The sequence below is a fragment of the Rhinolophus hipposideros genome (genome assembly GCF_964194185.1).
Source record: "Rhinolophus hipposideros genome assembly, chromosome: X".
In the NCBI taxonomy this organism is placed as follows: domain Eukaryota; kingdom Metazoa; phylum Chordata; class Mammalia; order Chiroptera; family Rhinolophidae; genus Rhinolophus; species Rhinolophus hipposideros.
Window position 1 is genome coordinate 58,507,008 of NC_138046.1, and position 18,986 is coordinate 58,525,993.

General features: G+C 36.2%; 1 pseudogene across 1 annotated transcript; it reads left to right on the plus strand.

Moving 5' to 3' along the window:
* The first annotated feature begins 12,818 nt into the window (after nt 1–12,818).
* Nucleotides 12,819–13,411, plus strand: LOC308494201 (large ribosomal subunit protein uL6-like; annotated as a pseudogene). Its single transcript has one exon. The product of its transcript is annotated as a large ribosomal subunit protein uL6-like (transcript).
* Nucleotides 13,412–18,986: the final 5,575 nt, after the last annotated feature.

Below are 18,986 nucleotides of genomic sequence, written 5' to 3' on the forward strand. Positions count from 1 at the left end.
TATTTAAAATACACATAAAGAGCATTACAAGTCACAAAAAAATTACAAGTAAAATTCAACAAGATGGGAATTGATTGGATTGAAAGGGTATTGGTAATGCACAGATTTATGGGAAGGCTTATGGACTACATGTGAACATAGAAAACAAGACAGTTCCTACATTACTAGTAAGCAAGAATTTTAACATAGTCTGTAGCAGTGACACTCAGATGAGAACATGGCTGCTGAGAAAAATATTAAAAAGAAAACAACTACTATTTTTTTCAGTGTTTGTATCAATTGTTCAGGTGTGTGTCCCACTTGCTGAATTTAAGTATGTGTCCATTCCTTGAGTGTACAAGAGCAGTGAGAGGAAGAAGCAAAGAACTATTTTCTGAGCATTTGCTAAATACCAGGCACTGTTTTAAGCACTTTAACCCAACACCTCATTTTATCTTCTAAACAATATTATGAGAATTTATCTCTTTTTGCAAATGAGGTTAAATAATGTTTCTACAATCACAAAGTTAGTAAGTAGTGGAGCTCAGATTTGAGTGTACTCTGACACCTGAGTTTTTGATGTTCCTTGAGTATTTGTATAATTTGTAGTAGATATATAGGTATTGTTTGGTAGAATTTACTTGGTATAAATTAATATCCCACAAAAAAATGCGAAATTTAGGAAACTAAAACTTGTTCCACCTCCCCCCAATGTATTTTGATTATGATAAAAAGAGAAAATAGTGAAAATAAAATAATAAATGTCCAAAAAAAACCCAGAAATTCTGCTTTTGGGAAACTTTATGAGGTAAATCAAATTCTAAGATGTCTATCAATGACCTTCACCCTGTATAATCTCTTTTTGATTGTTGAACCTGTGGATATTATGAGATATCACTCACATTACTATGTTAAATATATGGCAAAGAAATATACTAGATGTGAATAAATTTACTATTGAGTTGATTTTGAGTTAATCAAATGGAAGCATTCTGGGTGGGCCTAACTTATCACATTACCCCTTTAAATCTGAGTCAGAAACAGAGGATGTCAGAGATTCAAAGCATGAAAACGAATCAATATTCTGACTTTGAAGATGGTTAAAGACATGTGGCAAGTACCATAAATAACCTCCAAGAGAAGAGAGATATTCCCCGGTGCAACAAGTAAACAGAAATCTCAATCCTACGACCTCAAGAAACAATTATTTCAACAACATAAATGAATTCAGAGTGGATGTATTCATAGTCAGGCTTCCAGATAAGAACACAGCCAGTAACACACTGATTTTAGTTTTGAAAGATCTTGTGCAGTGAACCAAGCAAAACCATGCTGGACTTCTTACTTACAGAGCTATGAACTAATAAATGGACCTTGTTCAAATCTTCTAAATGTGTGATAATTTGTCATGTAGCAATTGAAATCTAATACATTATATTGCAGAAATAAAAGTATCAGTACTATGGACATATGTTCATCTATATTTATTGTACTAGAAAAACCTGAAACTAACCTGTGTGACTCAATAAGGAAATCACTGAGAATGTTGTTATATATCATATGATTTATAAAGTTTGTCAGTATTAAAATAACTAGAATTCTATGTGTTGACATGGAAACATGTCAAATGTATAAAATAAGAAAACTTAATTGCAAAACTAAGTATACAATGTGTACTATCCTATTTTATTTTTAAGAACTATATGTGTCTGTAAATATAGACATATAAAAACATAGAGGAATAGGTACTAAACGTTGACATAGGTTGCCTCTGAGGGTACCCTCAGAAGGGTAGGACAAGATTATTGTTATCATGAGGGAATGGGAAACAGATTTTTATACTTTTTATACATCTCTGAATTGCCTGACATTTAACAATGTGTGCTACCCTTGTCATAACTATCTGATTAATTTAAAAATATAGCACATTTTGAGAAAATAAACTACATCTATAACACAATAGGATAGAAAATTAAAATTAGGAGGATTTAGGAGAGATCCAAGATGGCAGAGTAAATAAACACTGTCTGTGTCCTTCTGTAAACACATTAAAATTACAACTAAATTATGAAACAATCAACCTGGAGAACCATCTGAAGTCTAGCTGAACAGAAGTCCTATGACTAAAAGTATAAAGAAGAAGCCACACTGACACCAGTAGGAGGGGCGGAGATGTTGAATGGGTCCCAAAGCTCCACGTGGCAGTTGAGAATCAGGAGGGATATCTTGGCTGTGGAGGTTCCCCCCAGATAAAGAGAGACCTCAGCCACCCACGCCAGGTTCCCTAGCCCAGAATACTGGTCCAAGAAAGAGGAGCTCCCACAACATCTGGCTGTGAAAAACAGTGGGGATTCCGACTGTCTGGTTGGGACAGAAGGCTGCGGGAAACCCAGCCATCCTCTTAAATGGCCGGCACATAGACTCACTCACAGGCACTCACCTTAGGCTTGGTGGAGGGACAGTGACTCAAGAGGCATTGGAGACATATGGGAGAGCAGACTGAGGTGTGTGGCTTTGGGGGGGACTGGAAGACAGCCGGCATTTTCCCTGTGTAAGTTCCTTCTCCCATGCAGCCAGCAGGCAGATGCCATCTTTCCTGTGTTGGCTCTGGCTCCACCACCACCAAATCTGAATCTGATTGGCCTGGTGAGTTCTGCTGCTCTGCCTTGCTGACTCAGCTGAAACCCTGCTTCACTGAATTCCCCAAACGCCAGAGGTACTATTACCAAGAGCTTCCAGCACTGCTCTTATTGCACTCTTTCTTGGAAATCTATCTGAGTCTGAGAGGCCCCCTGAGAGGCAGCAACTGGACGTGGTGTGCTCTGAGACTTGCCGAGTAACTCCAGGCTCAGCACTGGCTCCAAACTAGAATTTACATTAACTTGATGATCACAACTTTTCCCACTGTAGTGACTCCCTGAAATCCTGCCTAATTCAACTCTTATACCACATAAGTCTTTATCAACAGCTGAACCTGAAGGGAGCTGGCAGGTGGCAGCAGGCCTCAAGGTGTCCTGGTTCTTTGCAGAGCTAACACAGGACAGTACTGGTGGCAGAAATCCTCACTTCATAGTGTGGTTTCTCATGCATGCCTTCAACTTTAGCACAGGCAGTGAACAACCAAAGATCACTTTATAGCTCCAACCAGGCAGTCCATGGCTGGTCACAGACAGTAGGGCTTGCACTGGAGTCCCTGCCAAGAGGCCCCAGAACCAACATACTTGGATGTTGGCTTCAGACCACAGCAGAATGCCACTTGATTAGTTACACAAGTGACACACAAAAAGGGTGGTCTCCACAGGCACCAGAACTTGCTAGGGCAAAACCCACTTCATGGTGTAAGCCACCCCCTTTTGCCCCCGCACAGAGCCTGTAAACTGTGGACATGACCAACTGCACTGCCAGTCAGCCTAAGGGTCAATCCCACCCACGGATGTCCCAATAGCAATCAAGGCTCAACTATAGCAGGAGGGCAAACACAACCCACACAAGGGACACTCCTGGAGCACCCAGAGTGGGTGACCAGAGAGACCATGCAACGGGGCCCCACAGGACATCTACTACATAAGACCATCCGACCAAGACTGGGTGACAAGCAGACCTACCTTATACATAGAAACAAACACAGAGAGGCAGCCAAAATGAGGAAACAAAGAAAGTTGTCCTGAATGAAAGAACAGAAGAAAAATCCAGAAACAGAACTAAACAAAATGGAGGCAAGCAATTTACCAGAGACAGAGTTCAAAACAGTGGTTATAAGGATGCTCAAGGAGCACAGTGAGAACTTCAACAATGAGATAGCAAGCAAAAAAAAAAAAAAGACATAAATACCATACAAAAGAACCAGTCAAAAGTGAAGAATACAGTAACTGAAAGGAAGAATGCAATAGAAAGAATCACCAGCAGCCTAGACGAAGCAGAAGACTGAATCAGCAATTTGGCAGACAAAGTAGCAGAAAACACCTTTGGAACATCAAAAAGAAAACAAAAGAATCCAAAAAAATAAGGAGAGTTTAATAGAAATCTGGGACAACATCATCAAGCATAACAATATTAGCATCATGGGGTACCAGTAAGAGAAGAGAGAAAGCAAGGAATTGAGGACTTATTTGAAGAAATAATGACTGAAAACTTTCCTAACCTGCTGAAGGAAATAGACATATAAGACCAAGAGGTGCAGAGAGTCCTAAACAGTATGAACCCAAACAGGCCCATGTTTTGACACATTGTAATTAAAACAGGAAAGGGTAAAGACAAAGACAGAATCCTAAAAGCAGGAAAAGAAAGGCAATTAGTAACTTATAAGGGAGCTCCCATAACACTGTCAGATGACTTCTCAACAGAAACTTTGCAAGTCAGAAGGGATTAGCACGAAATATTCAATGTGATGTAAAGCAAGGACCTACAACCAGCAAGGCTATCATTTAAAATTGAAGGACAGATAAAGAGCTTCCCAGACAAGAAAAAGCAAAGGAGTTCATCATCACCAAACCGTTATTACAAAGAATGTTAGAGAGACTGCTTAAAGATGGAAAAAAAAAATATTTATACCAAAAGGGCAGTAACTACATATCTTTCAAAAATTTCTTTTTTAAAAATAAATGTTTATTGGAGTGACAATTGTTAGTAAAGTTACACAGATTTCAGCTGTACAATTCCATAATACATCATCTATATATCACATTGTGTGTTCACCACTCAGAGTCAGTTCTCTTTCAATCACCATATATTTGATCCACTTTACCCTCATTTACCGGCCCCCTCACCCCTTACCCTCTGGTAAACAATCAACTATTGTCTCTGTCTATGAATTTTTGTTTATTCATTTGTTTGTCTTGCACTTTTGTTGTTTTCAGTTTAATATCCCACATATCAGTGAAATCATATGGTTCTCTATTTTTTCTGCCTGACTTATTTCGCTTAGCATTATAATCTCAAGATCCACCCATGCTGTTGCAAATGGCATTATTTCAACTTTTCTTACAGCAGACTAGTACTCCATTGTGTATATATACCACAACTACTTTACGCATTCATCTATCGAAGAATGCTTTGGTTGTTTCATGTTTTGTCCACCGTAAATAAAACTGAAATGAACACTGGGGCACATATATCTTTATGCATAAATGTTTTTAGATTTTCTGGGTAGATACCCAGGAGAGGGATTGCTAGGTCATATGGTAATTCTATCTTTAATTTTTTGAGGAACCTCCACACTGCCTGCCATAGCAGCTACACCAATCGGCATTCCCACCAACAGTATATGAGGGTTCCTTTTTCTCCACAGCATCTCCAACACCTGCTACTATTTGTCTTGTTGATGATAGCCATTCTAACTGATGTGAGGTGGTATCTCATTGTGGTTTTTATTTGCATTTCTCTGATGATTAGTAATGTTGAGCATTTGTTTTCATATGTCTATTGGCCATTTGTAAGTCCTCTTTGGAGAAGTGTCTTTTCAGGTCCTCTGCCCATTTTTTAATTGGACTGTTTATTTTGTTGTTGCTGTTGAGCTGTATGAGTTCCTTATATATTTTAAATATTAGCTCCTTATCAGAGGCGTTCTTTGCAAAAATTGTCTCCATTCAGTTGGTTGCCTCTTTATTTTGTCAATGGTTTCTTTTCCTGTGCAGAAGCTTTTTAGTTTGACATACTCCCATTCATTTTTTTTTAGCTTTTACTTCCATTGCCTTTGGAGTCAAATTCATAAAATGCTCTCTGAACCCAAGGTCCATAAATTTAGTATCTATATTTTCTTCTATGCAGTTTATTATTTCAGGTTTTATGTTTAGGTCTTTGATTCATTTTAAGTTAATATTGGTACATGGTGACAGACAGCAGTGTGGTTTCATTATTTTCAATGTGGCTTTCCAATACTCCCAGCACCATTTATTGAAGAGGCTGTCTTTTCTCCATTGTATGTATTTGGTTTCTTTGTCAAAAATTATCTGTCTATATTTATGTGGGTTTATTTCTGGGTTCTCAATTTGATTGCATTGGTCTGTGTGTCTGTTTTTCTGGCAATACCATACTGTTTTGATTAATGTTGCCCTATAGTACAACCTGAAGTCAGGGAGTGTGATACCTCCTGCATTGTTCTTTTTTTTTTTTTTTTTTTTTTTTTTTTTTTAGGATTTATTTGGCTATTCGGGGTCTTTTGTGATTCCATAAAATCTGATGATTTTTTTGTTCCATTTCTTTAAAAAATTAAGATTTTGAAGGGGATTGCATTAAATCTTTATATTGCTTTGGGCAATACGACCACTGCATTGTAACTACGTTGATTTTTCCAATCCATGAACACAGAATGTCTTTCCATTTCTTTGGGTCTTCTTCAATTTATTTTATTAATGTCTTATAGTTTTCAGCATATAAGTTTTTTACATCTTTGGTTAAGATTATTCCTAAGTATTTTATTCTTTTTGTTGCACTTGCAAAAATATATTTTTTAATTTCTTTTACTGATATTTCATTGTTAGTCTATAGGAATGAAATGGACTTTATTGTGTTGATTACATAGCTAGCCACTTTAATGTATTCATTTATTGTTTCTAATAGTTTTTTGGTGGAGTTTTTAGGGTTTTCTATATATAGCATCATGTCATCTGCAAAAAATGGCACTTTAACTTCTTCATTCGCAATTTGGATGCCATTTATTTCTTTCCCTTGCCTGATAGCTCTGGTTAGGTCTTTCAGTACTATGTTAAAAAGCAGAGGTGATAGGGTACAGCCTTATCGGGTTCCTGCACGTAGAGCAAAGAGCTTCAGTTTTTCACCATTAGTTATGACATTGGCCTTTATTATGTTAAGGTATTTTTCTTCTATACCTATTTTATTTAGGTTTTTAATCATAAATGGATATTGTATCTTGTCAAATGCCTTCTCTTCATGTATTGATACTATAATCATAGGACTTTGGTCCTTTATTTTGTTTATGTGGTGTATCACATTGATTAATTTGTGTATGCTGAACCATCCTTGTGCCCCTGGGATGAACCCCAGTTGGTGGTGATGTATTACCCTTTTAATGCATTGTTGCATTAGATGTGTTAGAATTTTGTTTATAACTTTTGCATCTGTATTCACCAGAGATATTGGTCTGTAATTTTCTTTTTTCTGTTATCCTTACCAGTTTTGGGTATCAGGGTAATGTTGGCCTCATAAAATGAGTTAGGATATATTGTTTCTTTTTCAATTTTTTGGAAGAGTTTGAGCAGATTGGTATTAGATCCTCTTTGAATGTTTGGTAGAATTCACTAGTGAAGCATCAGGTCCCAGACTTTTACTTTTGGGAAGGTTTTGTGTGATTGATTCAATTTCCTTACTGGTGATAGGTCTATTTAGATTTTCCAATTCTTCCTGATTCAGCCTAGGAAGGCTATATGTTTCTAAGAACTTTTCGATTTCTTCTAGGTTGTTGAATTTGGTGGCATACAGTCTGTGGGGACAGAGTCCCAGAGAGCAGTTCCAGACTCTCGGCCTCACATGGAAAGGTGCTGGCTTGGGTAGTAGATGGCCATCAGCTGTGACTAGTTGGCCATCAGCTGTTACTGGTTAGCCATTAGCCACTGATATAACTGCTTTGGCTAAGCTAGCAAGGGTGGATTGCAGCTAGCATGGCAGATTGCTGTTAGTAAGTGAGCTTGGAGGGCAGAGAAGTGGACGGCAGGTTGCAGATAGTGGGGCTCCTGGAAGTTTCCTCCTGGAAGCTTCCTGCTTCCAGCCCAGACGCCAGTGAGAATATAGTGGTATGACTCCCCTATCTATAGCTCTGGTGGTGTTACTTTTTGGCCTCACCATATCCTGAGTTCTTATGTGGGGAGCGGGACCAGAGACCCTGCATGACACCATGTATGACATAGTCCTTCATAGTATACTTGGATGATCCTTTGTATTTCTGTGTCATCCGTGATAACGTCCCCTCTTTCATTTCTGATTTTGTTTATTTCTGTCTTTTTTTTTTTATCTTAGTGAGTTTAGCCAAGGGTTTGTCAATTTTGTTAATCTCTCCAAAGAACCTGCTCTTTGTGGCATGAATTTTTTCTATTGTCTTTTTGTTCTCTATTTCATTTAGTTCTGCTCTGATTTTTATTATTTCCTTCTTCTGCTGACTTTGGGTTTCATTTGTTCTTCTTTTTCTAATTCTTTAAGTTGTACCGTGAGGTTATTTATCTGGGATTTTTCTCATTTCTTGAGATAGGCCTTTTATGATATAAGTTTCCCTATTAAAACCACTTTCTCTGCATCCCCAAAATTTTGGCAAGATGTGTTTTCATTGTCATTTTTTTCTATGTGTCTTTTGATCTCTCCTGTTATTTGTTCTTTTACAGTATGTTGTTTTATTTCCACATATTTGTGGTTTTTCCTGCTTTCTTTTTGCAGTTGATATCCAATTTCAAAGCCTTGTGATCAGAGAATATGCTTGGTATGATTTCAATCTTCTTAAATTTGCTGAGATTAGTTTTATGTCCCCATATATGGTCCATCCTGGAGAATGTTCAGTGTACACTAGGAAAGAATGTATAGTCTGATGTCCTAGGATGAAGTGTTGTATAAATATCAATTATGTCCATTTCATCCAATGTGTCATTAAGAGCTGCTGTTTCTTTCTTTATTTTCTGTTTGGATGATCTATCCATAGCTATCAACGATGTATTTAAGCCCCCTAGAATAATTGTGTTTTGGTCAATTTCTTCCTTTAGTTCTGTTAGTAGTTGCTTGGTATATTTCAGTGCTCCATGATTGGTGCCATAAATATTGATGACTGTTATGTCTTCTTGTTCTCTAGCCCCCTTTACCATTATGTAATGTCCATCTTTGTCCCTTGTTATCTTTTTCACCCTGAAGTCTGTTTCATCTGATATCAGTATGACTACACCTGGTTTTCTCTGGGTATCATTTGCTTGGGGTGTCAATTTCTACCTTTTCACTTTGAGTCTATATTTGGTCATTTTATTCTTTGATTGTGTTTCTGAGTTCATTAAAGTGCCTGTCTGCATTTTTTTGCATCTTATTGAGTTTTTTCAGAACTGCTATCTTGAATTCTTTGTAATTTAAGTCACATATTTCCATGTCTTTAAGATCATTTTCTGGAGACTTCATTTTCTTTCTGAGCTGCCTTTTTACCTTCATTATTCATGACAACTAGTGAATTATTATTTCTCTTCCTAGGCATCTACAGGAGTTAGTTCTGCAACTGGTTGGTAGGAAGAAGTCTTTCCTTTGCTTTCTAGTGTGTATTGGTAGAATGCTTTATTTTCTTTCCACCTGCAGACTTTAATTCTCTCCCACGCTTTAGTGTTATATTTTCTCTGCAATGTTCTGGCTTCACATACAATGGAGTGATTTTTTGGAAGGTGGGCTTCTTCTCTTTAAGCTGCTTGCCTTGGTCAGTGCACCGCCTCCATTGGGGGATGTGGAAAGCTTCTGAAGTTTGAAGCCCTTCGTGCACTGATTCTAGGCCTGTGTGTTTCACTGGCTCTGTTTACTCCTGCAGGGATCCACCCAGATAGGTGGGGTGGGGGTGGGAGAACAGTGGGTTGTGAGAGATGGCTTTGTGCAATGGCGGCGAATGCCAACCCAGTCCCTTCTGCACACAGGGCTCCCTCCCCTTCACCGGAACTAGTTGGATTGTGAGTGGGTATCTGCAGACCACAGTTCTCAGAATGGGGAATATACTGTTCTTTTGATCTGACACTGCTACTGTTGTGCTTCTAGCACTGGAAGGGTGGGGCTGCAACGAGCTCTGGGAGGATTAGGAGGGATCGGCTATGCTCCGTGCCTAAGCCTTCCATCTCCTGCTTGGCAGTGAGGTCTTAAACCTCCATTTGCACCCTTCTTCCCTCAGTCTTTGCTCCGAGGTCTCTGCCGTGAGCTTTGGGTTTAGCCGTCCTATATGCTGATCCCTCAGGCAGGACTGTGGGCCATAAGGGAAGCACTAGCAGTCTGAATTCTTCCCTGTCCTGTGGCTGCAGTAGCTCCAGAATGCAGGGAGCTCAGAGATGCGGTCTGTGTCCTGCTGCCCGTGCCACTCACGTCGCCTCACTTCCCACTTCCCTCCTCCCCCGCTTGCCCACCTTGCTCACCTTTAGATGATTTCAGTTGCATGTCTCTTAGTCTTGCCTGTATGCTGCGCAGGGAGTCCTTTGTGGAGTTGTAGTTTTTCAATTTGTTGTAAATTCCAGGGGAGATTTCAAGAGGCTCGCCTTACACAGCCATTTCTATTACATCATCTTCAACTGTCCACAATTACTTTCAATGCAAGTGGATTAAATGCTCTAATCAAAAGACATAGGATGGCTCAATGGATAAGAAAACAAAATGCTTACATATGCTTCCTACAAGAGATTCACTTCAGGTTGAAAGACACACAGACAGAAAGTAAAGGGATGGAAACAACAACAAAAACTGGTGTAGCAATACTTATAGCAGACAAGATATACTTCAGAGACTACAGACAAAGGCTATAAAAAGAGACCATGAAGGACCCAGCAATCTCACTTCCGGGTATTTATCCAAAGAAACCCAAAGCACTACTTCGAGGGGATGTATGCATCCATAAGTTCATTGCAGCATTGTTTACAGCAACCAAGATGTGGACACCACCTTGGCATCAGTTGATGGATGAATGAATAAAGAGTAGGTGGTATATATACACAATGAAATATTGCTTGGCCATGGAAGGTAATAGGTTCTTGCCATCTGCAGTGGCGTGGATAGAGCTGGAAGATGTTCTGAGTGGAGTATATCAGACAGAGAAAGACATATGCAATGTGATTTAGCCTATATGTTGAATCTAAAATTAACAAATAGATGTACAAAATTAACAAATAGAGGAGAAGCAAATTTATAGATGCAGAGAACATTTTGATGGTTGCCAAATGGCAGGGGTGGTAGAGGTGTGGGTAAAAAAAGAAGGAATTAAGACATACAATTTTTTTTTTACAAAGTAGTTATGGGGACATAGGGTATAGCATAAGAAATATTGCCAATAATATTGTAATAAAAAATAAAATAAATAAATAAATAAAATATGCATGGTGTCAAATAAGTACTAGATTTGTTGGGGTGATAGATGGGAGGGAGTTGAGGGCAGGGTGAAAAAGGTGAAGGAATTAAGAAGTGCAAATTGATAGTTACAAAATAGTCAAGGATTGTAAAGTAAAGCATAGGGAATATAGTCAATGATATGGTAATAGCTATATATAGTGCTAGGTGGGTACTAGACTAGTCTGGGGGATCACGTCTTAAATTATATAAATGTCTAACCACTATGCTGTACACCAGAAATTAATATAAAATAATATTGGATGTCAACTGTAATTAAACAATTTTTGAAGAGGGGAAAAGTTGAAGGGAAATAAGAGGTCCAAATTTCCAGGTATAAAACAAATAAGGCATGGGGAGGTAATGTAAAGCATGGGGAATATAGTCAATAATATTGTGATAGTGTAGTATGGTGTCACCTGGTTGCTGGACTTATCATGGTGATCACTTCTTTAGGTATACAAATATTGCATAACTATGGTGTACCAGTAAAGCTAACAAGATATTGTGTGTTAGCTATATATTTTTTTTAAATGTTTAACAATAGGAGGATTTAATAAAGCAGAAATAGAAAACACAATTCATACAAGCTGATATTAAGATTCATACATTCCAGATTGTTGAAGTAAAAAGCTAAAATCTGTGTAAATCCACCCATGTATATGTATTCTTTAGTTACAGCTTGAAGTTTATCCATTCCAATTTTCTTTTCATACACATACACACACATACACATGAATGTACATATACACATTCATACATACATGAAGCTATTTTGGAAAGTGTTTTGAAGTGTTCGATTATTTGAATCATGGTTGATGCTAATTTCTAGTTTTCTTACATTATAGATCATGCATCCTTTATAATTTTCTGTTTGTAATTTATTGAAATTTTTTCCATCTTTTTTGTTTGTTTTGGCTAGAATTTTCACTCATTTATTACAAACACATGCCCTTCTTTCCCTGTTTATTGAATTTTGCCTTAAATACTATATTATGTTTGAAAGCATTGCAAGTTGGGAGTTACTTATTTGCATTTTCTTGACACAGCTTGGACCATTCTATAAATCTTTGCTTTCTAAGGCATATTTTTAGTTGCATATCTTATAAAGATCTCTAATTAAAATTTGTGCTTTGTTAAATTAGGAGTTCTGTCTTTGAATGGGCCAGTTCAACCCATTTACATTTTTTAAAAAAATATCTATATTTGAGCTTTTCTTTTCTGATATTGTTTTATATATTTTGATTTTATCTTTCCTTTGAATTACCTTTTTTTTCTATTTTTTGATATATGAACTGTAGTTTATTGTTTTTTAAATATCTCATTTGTGACTTGGCAGTACACACCCTTTTTTGAAATATAAACATCTTTTCTAATTATCTAGAATTAAAGGCTGTTTAATGTATGTATATGAAAACAAAAGATATTTGCATACAATCTTTGAATACAATCACCTTATCCACTTGTTCTTCTGGTTTTTTTTTGTAATATAATTTAGAAATTTGTACAATATAATTATTATTAAATTTACATTGTTTATTTTTAACATGTTCAATCAAGAACTATTGTTGGCATTTGCTTTGTTTAACGCAATTTTCAATCTGATTTAAGACACACTTGAATGTTTAGTATAATAGAATGTAAAGCTTACTACCATGATTTTCCCTTTCTTTAAACGGTCATTTTAATTTATAATATCCAGGACAGTTTTAATGAGAGTTGGAGTAATTTTATTTTTTTTTCATATTGTTTCCTTTTTTAACAGCTTATTGAAATATAATTCACAGCTCTTTGCTGAATCTACTGCGAGGATGAAGACCATTCTCAGCAATCAGTCTGTGGACATTCCAGAAAATGTGGACATCACTCTGAAGGGACGCCCAGTTATTGTGAAGGGCCCCAGAGGCACCCTGCGGAGGGACTTCAATCACATCAATGTAGAACTCAGTCTTCCTGGAAAGAAGAAGAGGCTTTGGGTTGACAAATGGTGGGGAGATGGAAAGGAACTGGCTACTGTTCGCACTATCTGTAGTCACGTACAGAACATGATCAAGGGTGTTACACTGGGCTTCCGTTACAAGATGAGGTCTGTGTATGCTCATTTCCCATCAACATCGTTATTCAGGAGAATGGTTCTCCTGTTGAAATCCGAAATTTCTTGGGTGAAAAATACATCCGCAGGGTTTGGATGAGGTCAGGTGTTGCTTGTTCAGTATCTCAAGCCCAGAAAGATGAGTTAATTCTTGAAGGAAATGACATTGAACTTGTATCAACTTCAGCGGCTTTGATTCAACAAGCCACAACAGTTAAAAACAAGGACATCAGAAAAATTTTGGATGGCATCTATGTTTCTGAAAAAGGAACAGTTCAGCAGACTGATGAATAAGGTGTAAGTTGTCCAGCTACAGAAGCACCAAGACGTCAAGACACCAAGCGAATCTGAACTTTGTGGTATTTTGAAGGCGCAATAAAAGACATGTATTGAAAAAAAAAGAAATATAATTCACATACCATGCAATACATCCATTTGTGGTAATTTTTCTAAGCCCTGAGTATCTGAAAATATCCTTCTGTGATTTTTAAATTTTGAAAGAAATAATACAGACAGATCTTGTGTACATTTTACCCAGGTTTGCTCAATGGCAACAACTTAGAAAATTATATTAATAGTACAACGACATAACCAGGATATTGACACTGATACAATCCACCAATCCTATTCAGATTTCCCCACTTTTGCTTGTACTCTGTATGTGTCTGTATGTATGGAGTGGGGTAAGTGTTTAGTGCAATAATATTGTATAACATGTAAATAAGTGTATTTCCACTAAGGTTAAGTTCCAGAAGAGTTCCATCATTACAAGCATCCCTCATGTTGCCTTTCTATAATTACATGCACCTCCTTCTCTAATCACTGGCAACCACTAATCTATTCTTCATTTCTAAAGCACTGTCTTTTCGAAAATGTTATACAAATGGAATCATACAGTGTATAATCTTGTTGAATTGGATTTTTTCATTCAGAATATCCCTGGAAATTCAACCAAGTTGCTATGTGTATCAATAGTTCATTACTTTTTTACTGCTGACTAGTATTCCATGTCTATACAACATATTTGTTTAAAATATTCACTTGTTCAAGGACTTCTGATGTAGTTTGCAGTTTTTTTTTTTCTTACTATGGATAAAGCTTCTCTAACATTTGGGTACAGATTTTTGGGTGAACAAAATTTTATTTTATCTAGGATGAATGTCCAAGTGTGCCATTTCTGGATCAAATAGTAATTGCATATTTAGCATTATAAGAAAATGGTAAAGTGTGTTGTAGAGTGGCTATATCATTTTACTTTACTATCAACAATATGAGTGGTCCAGTTTCTCTGAATCCTGACCATCACTTGGTGCTGCCATTATTTTTTATTTTGCCCATTCTGATAGATATGTATTGATATCAAATTGTGGTAGAAATTTTCATTTCCCTTGTAGGTAATAAGATGGTTAATTTTAAGTGTCAACTTGGCTGGACCATGGAGCCCAGATATTTGGTCAGACATTATTCTGGATATCTGTATGAGGATTAATTTTTCTTTATTGATGAGATTAACATTTAAATCAGTGTACTTTGACAAAAGCAGATTTCTCTCCATAATGTGGGTGAGCCTCATCCAATCAGTTGAAGGTCTTAATAAAACAAAGACTGACTTCCCCAGAGAAAAAAGGAATTCTTCCAGCAGACAGATTTCAAACTGCATCTGAAACATTGGCCTTTTCCTGAGTCTCCCGCCTCTTGGCACACGGTGCCGATTTTGGACTTGGCAGCCTTTGTAATAGGGTAAGCCAATTATTTAACTTAACTCTCTCTCTCTCTCTCTCTCTCTCTCTCTCTCTCTCTCTCTGTCTCTCTTCTCTGTCTCTGTATCTCACTCTTCATATATACATATATATCTATATACATACATACATATTATATACATATACACACATATTATATACATATATACATACACACATTGTATTGGTTCTGTTTCTCTGTAGAACCCTAACTAATACAGGTAATGATGTTTAACATGCTTTTATGTGTTCATTTGCCATCTGTCCATCCTCTTTGGTAAAATATGTTTGTGTTTTTTGCCCATTTTCTAATTAGATTTCTTTTTCTACTGTTGAGTTTTGAGTGATTATATATACACATATATTCTAGATGCTAGTCCTCAGCTGCATATGTAGTATGCATATATTTTCTCCCAGTTTGTAGCTTGTATTTTTACCCTCTTCACAGGTATTTCAGAGTGAAAGTCGTTAATTTTGATGGTCCAATATGTTAATTTTCCCTTCTATGGATCATGTTTTTGGTGTCATGTCTAAGAACTCTTTCCCCAACCTTATAGCCAAAGATTGTTTCCAAAGTTTTGTTTCTATAAGTTTTATAGTTTCATAGCTTACATTTATATGTGTTATTCATTTGAGAAATTTTTAAGTTAGGTGTGAGATTTAGGTCAGGGTTAATTTTTTGCCTATGGATTTTAATTGATTGCTCAAGCACTATTTGTTGAAAAGGTTATTTTTCTCCATTGAATTGCTTTTGCACCTTTGTCAAAAATCCATTGAGCATATTTATGTGGGTCAATTTCTAGGTTCTCTATTCTGTTTCTTTGATATATGGGTCTATCACTACACAAATGGCACACTGTCTTGACTACAGTAACTATGTAGTAAGCCTTAATATCAGATGGAATAATTTCTCCCATTATATTTTCTTCACATATCAATTCTACATTATATTCTTTTCATAAAAATTGTAAATAAGTTTGTCCCTATCTACAAAAAAAACCTTGCTAGCATTTTGCTAAAAGTTGCATTAATTCTATATCAATTTGGGAACGATTGATATCTCTACTACTATATTTAGTCATCCAAATTAATTGCAAACATGGTATGTGTATTTATTTAATCTATTTTAATTTACTTCATCAGCATTTTATAATTTTCAGTACAAAGATTCTGTACATGTTTTGGCAATTTTACACCTAATGATTTCATTTATCTTTGCAGTGATTGTAAATAGTACTGTGTTTTGGTCTTGGTTTTCACAATTTCATTGGTATACAGAAATACAAATTACACTTTTTTAATATGTGTGTGTATTGATCCTACAACCATGCTGAAAATACTTATTAATTCTAGGAAGTTTTAGCACATTCCTTGTTTGTTTGTTTTGTTTTGTTTGGGTGGGGGTATTAAAATCATATTATCTGTAAATAGGACAGTTTTATCTTCCTTTCCAACCTGTATGCCTATTGTTTCCTGGGCAATAAGCCACATGCCTTACTGCAGTGGCTAGATTTCCAATACTATATTGAATAGTAGTAGTAAAAGAAGACATAGTATTTAATTTGTTTCTAATCTTAGGGGAAAGCATTCAGTCTTTCACTATTAATTGTCTTAGTTATAGGTTTTTTGTTTTGGGGCGTTTTTCATTTTTTAGGTTTTTTTTGAATAATATTTATCAATTGAGAAAACACCATCTATTCAGAGTTTGCTGAAAGATTTTATCATGAGTTCATGTTAGGTTTAACAAATGTTTTTCTTATATTGCGATCTGTATTTCCTTTTTGATGAAATATCTATATCAATTGGTTAGATCACATGGCTTTCCTTTTTCAGATTGTTGATAGGGAGGATTAATTAATTTTTGAATGTTGAATCAGACTTGCATACCTGGAATAAATCCCACTTGGTCATGGTGGATAACTCTGTATAGTTCTTTTTGAACATTGGTGGATTTAATTTGCTAATATTTCATTGAATATTTTTGTATTACTGTTGAGGAGGAATATTTTTCTAAAGGTTTCCTTTTTTAGTACTGTCTTTATTTAGTTTTGCTATCCATATAATAATAACCTCATAAAACCAATTAGAAAGTGTTTCTTCAGCTTTTATTTTATGAAATGTATAAAATTACAGTTAATTTTTTCTCTAAATGTTTTGTAGAATTCTCCAGTGAAACCATCTATGCTCAGGGATTTTGTTGGGGGAAACATACAATTATAAATTCAATTTATGTAATGGTTATAGGACTATTCAGATTATCTATTTCACATTTAAATTTTGTTAAATTTATTGGTGTTACATTTGTTAATAAAATTATATGGGTTCCAAGTGTACCATTCTATAACACATTATCTGTATATTGCATTGTGTGTTCACAACCCAGAATCAGTTCTCCTTCCATCACCAACTATTTGATTCCCTTTACCCTCTTCTACTACGACCCCCCCGCCTTACCCTCCGGTAACCACTAAACTGTTGTCTGTATCTATGATTTGTTTGTTTGTCTTATTCGTTTGTTGCTTTCAGTTTTATATCCCACGTATGAGTGAAATCATATGTCTGTCAGCATTATCTGTCTGACTTATTTCACTTAGCATGATATTATCAAGTTCCATCCATGTTGTCACAAATGGCTGTATTTCATCTTTACTGAGTAATATTCCCTTGTATATATGTACCACATATCTTTTATCCAATCATCTGTCAAAATACATTTTGGTTGTTTCCATGTCTTGGCCATTGTGAATAATGGTGAAATGAGCAAAAGGGTACACATACCGTTTTTTAAAATTTATTGGGGTGACAATTGTTAGTAAAATTACATAGATTTCAAGTGTACAATTCTGTATTACATCATCTATAAATCCCATTGTGTGTTCACCACCCAGAGTCAGTTCTCCTTCCATCACCATATATTTGATCCCCTTACCCTCATCTCCAACCCCCCACCCTCCTTACCCTCTGGTAACCACTAAACTATTGTCTGTGTCTATGAGTTTTTGTTTCTCATTTGTTTGTCTTGTTCTTTTGTTGTTTTTGGTTTATATACCACATATCAGTGAAATCATAGGGTTCTCTGCTTTTTCTGTCTGACTTGTTTTGCTTAGCATTATAATCTCAAGATCCATCCATGTTGTCACAAATGGTCCTATTTCATCTTTTCTTACCGCCGAATAGTATTCCATTGTGTACATATACCACAACTTCTTTATCAATTCATCTATCGAAGGATATTTTGGTTGATTCCATGTCTTGGCCACTGTAAATAAAGCTGCAATGAACATTGGAGCACACGTGTCTTTATGGATAAATGTTTTCAGATTTTTTGGGTACATACTTAGAAGAGGGATTGCTGGGTCATATGGTAATCCTATTCGTAATTTTTTGAGGAACCTCCACACTGCCTTCCATAGCGGCTGCACCAGTCCACATTCCCACCAACAGTGTATGAGTGTTCCTTTTTCTCCACAGCCTCTCCAAAGCTTGTTACTATTTGTCCTGTTGATGATAGCCATTCTGACTGGGGTGAGGTGATATATCATTGTGGTTTTTATTTGCATTTCTCTGATGATTAGTGATGTTGAGCATTTTTTCATATGTCTATTTGCCATTTGTAAGTCCTCTTTGGAGAAATGTCTCTTCAGGTCTTCTGTCCATTTTTCAATTGGGTTGTTTTTTTTTTTGTTGTTGAGTTTGATGAGTTCCTTGTATATTTTGGATATTAGTCCCTTATCGGAGGTACTGTTTGCAAAACTCTTCTCCCATTCAGTTGGTTGCCTCTTTATTCTGTCAATGATTTCTTTTGCTGTGCAGCAGCTTTTAAGTTTCATATAGTCCCATTCGTTTATTTTAGCTTTTACTTCCATTGCCTTTGGAGTCAAATTCATGAAATGCTCTTTGAACCCAAGGTCTATAAGGGTACATATATCTTTATGAATAAAGCTTTTCAGATTTTGGGGATACATACCTAAAAGAGGGGTTGTTGGGTCATATGATAATTCTATTCTCAATTTTTGGAGGAACCTCCATACTGTTTTCTATAATGGCTGTGCCAACTTACATTCCTACCAGCAGCGTATAAGGGTTCCTTTTTCTCCACAACCTCTCCAACACTTGTTATTAGTTTTCTT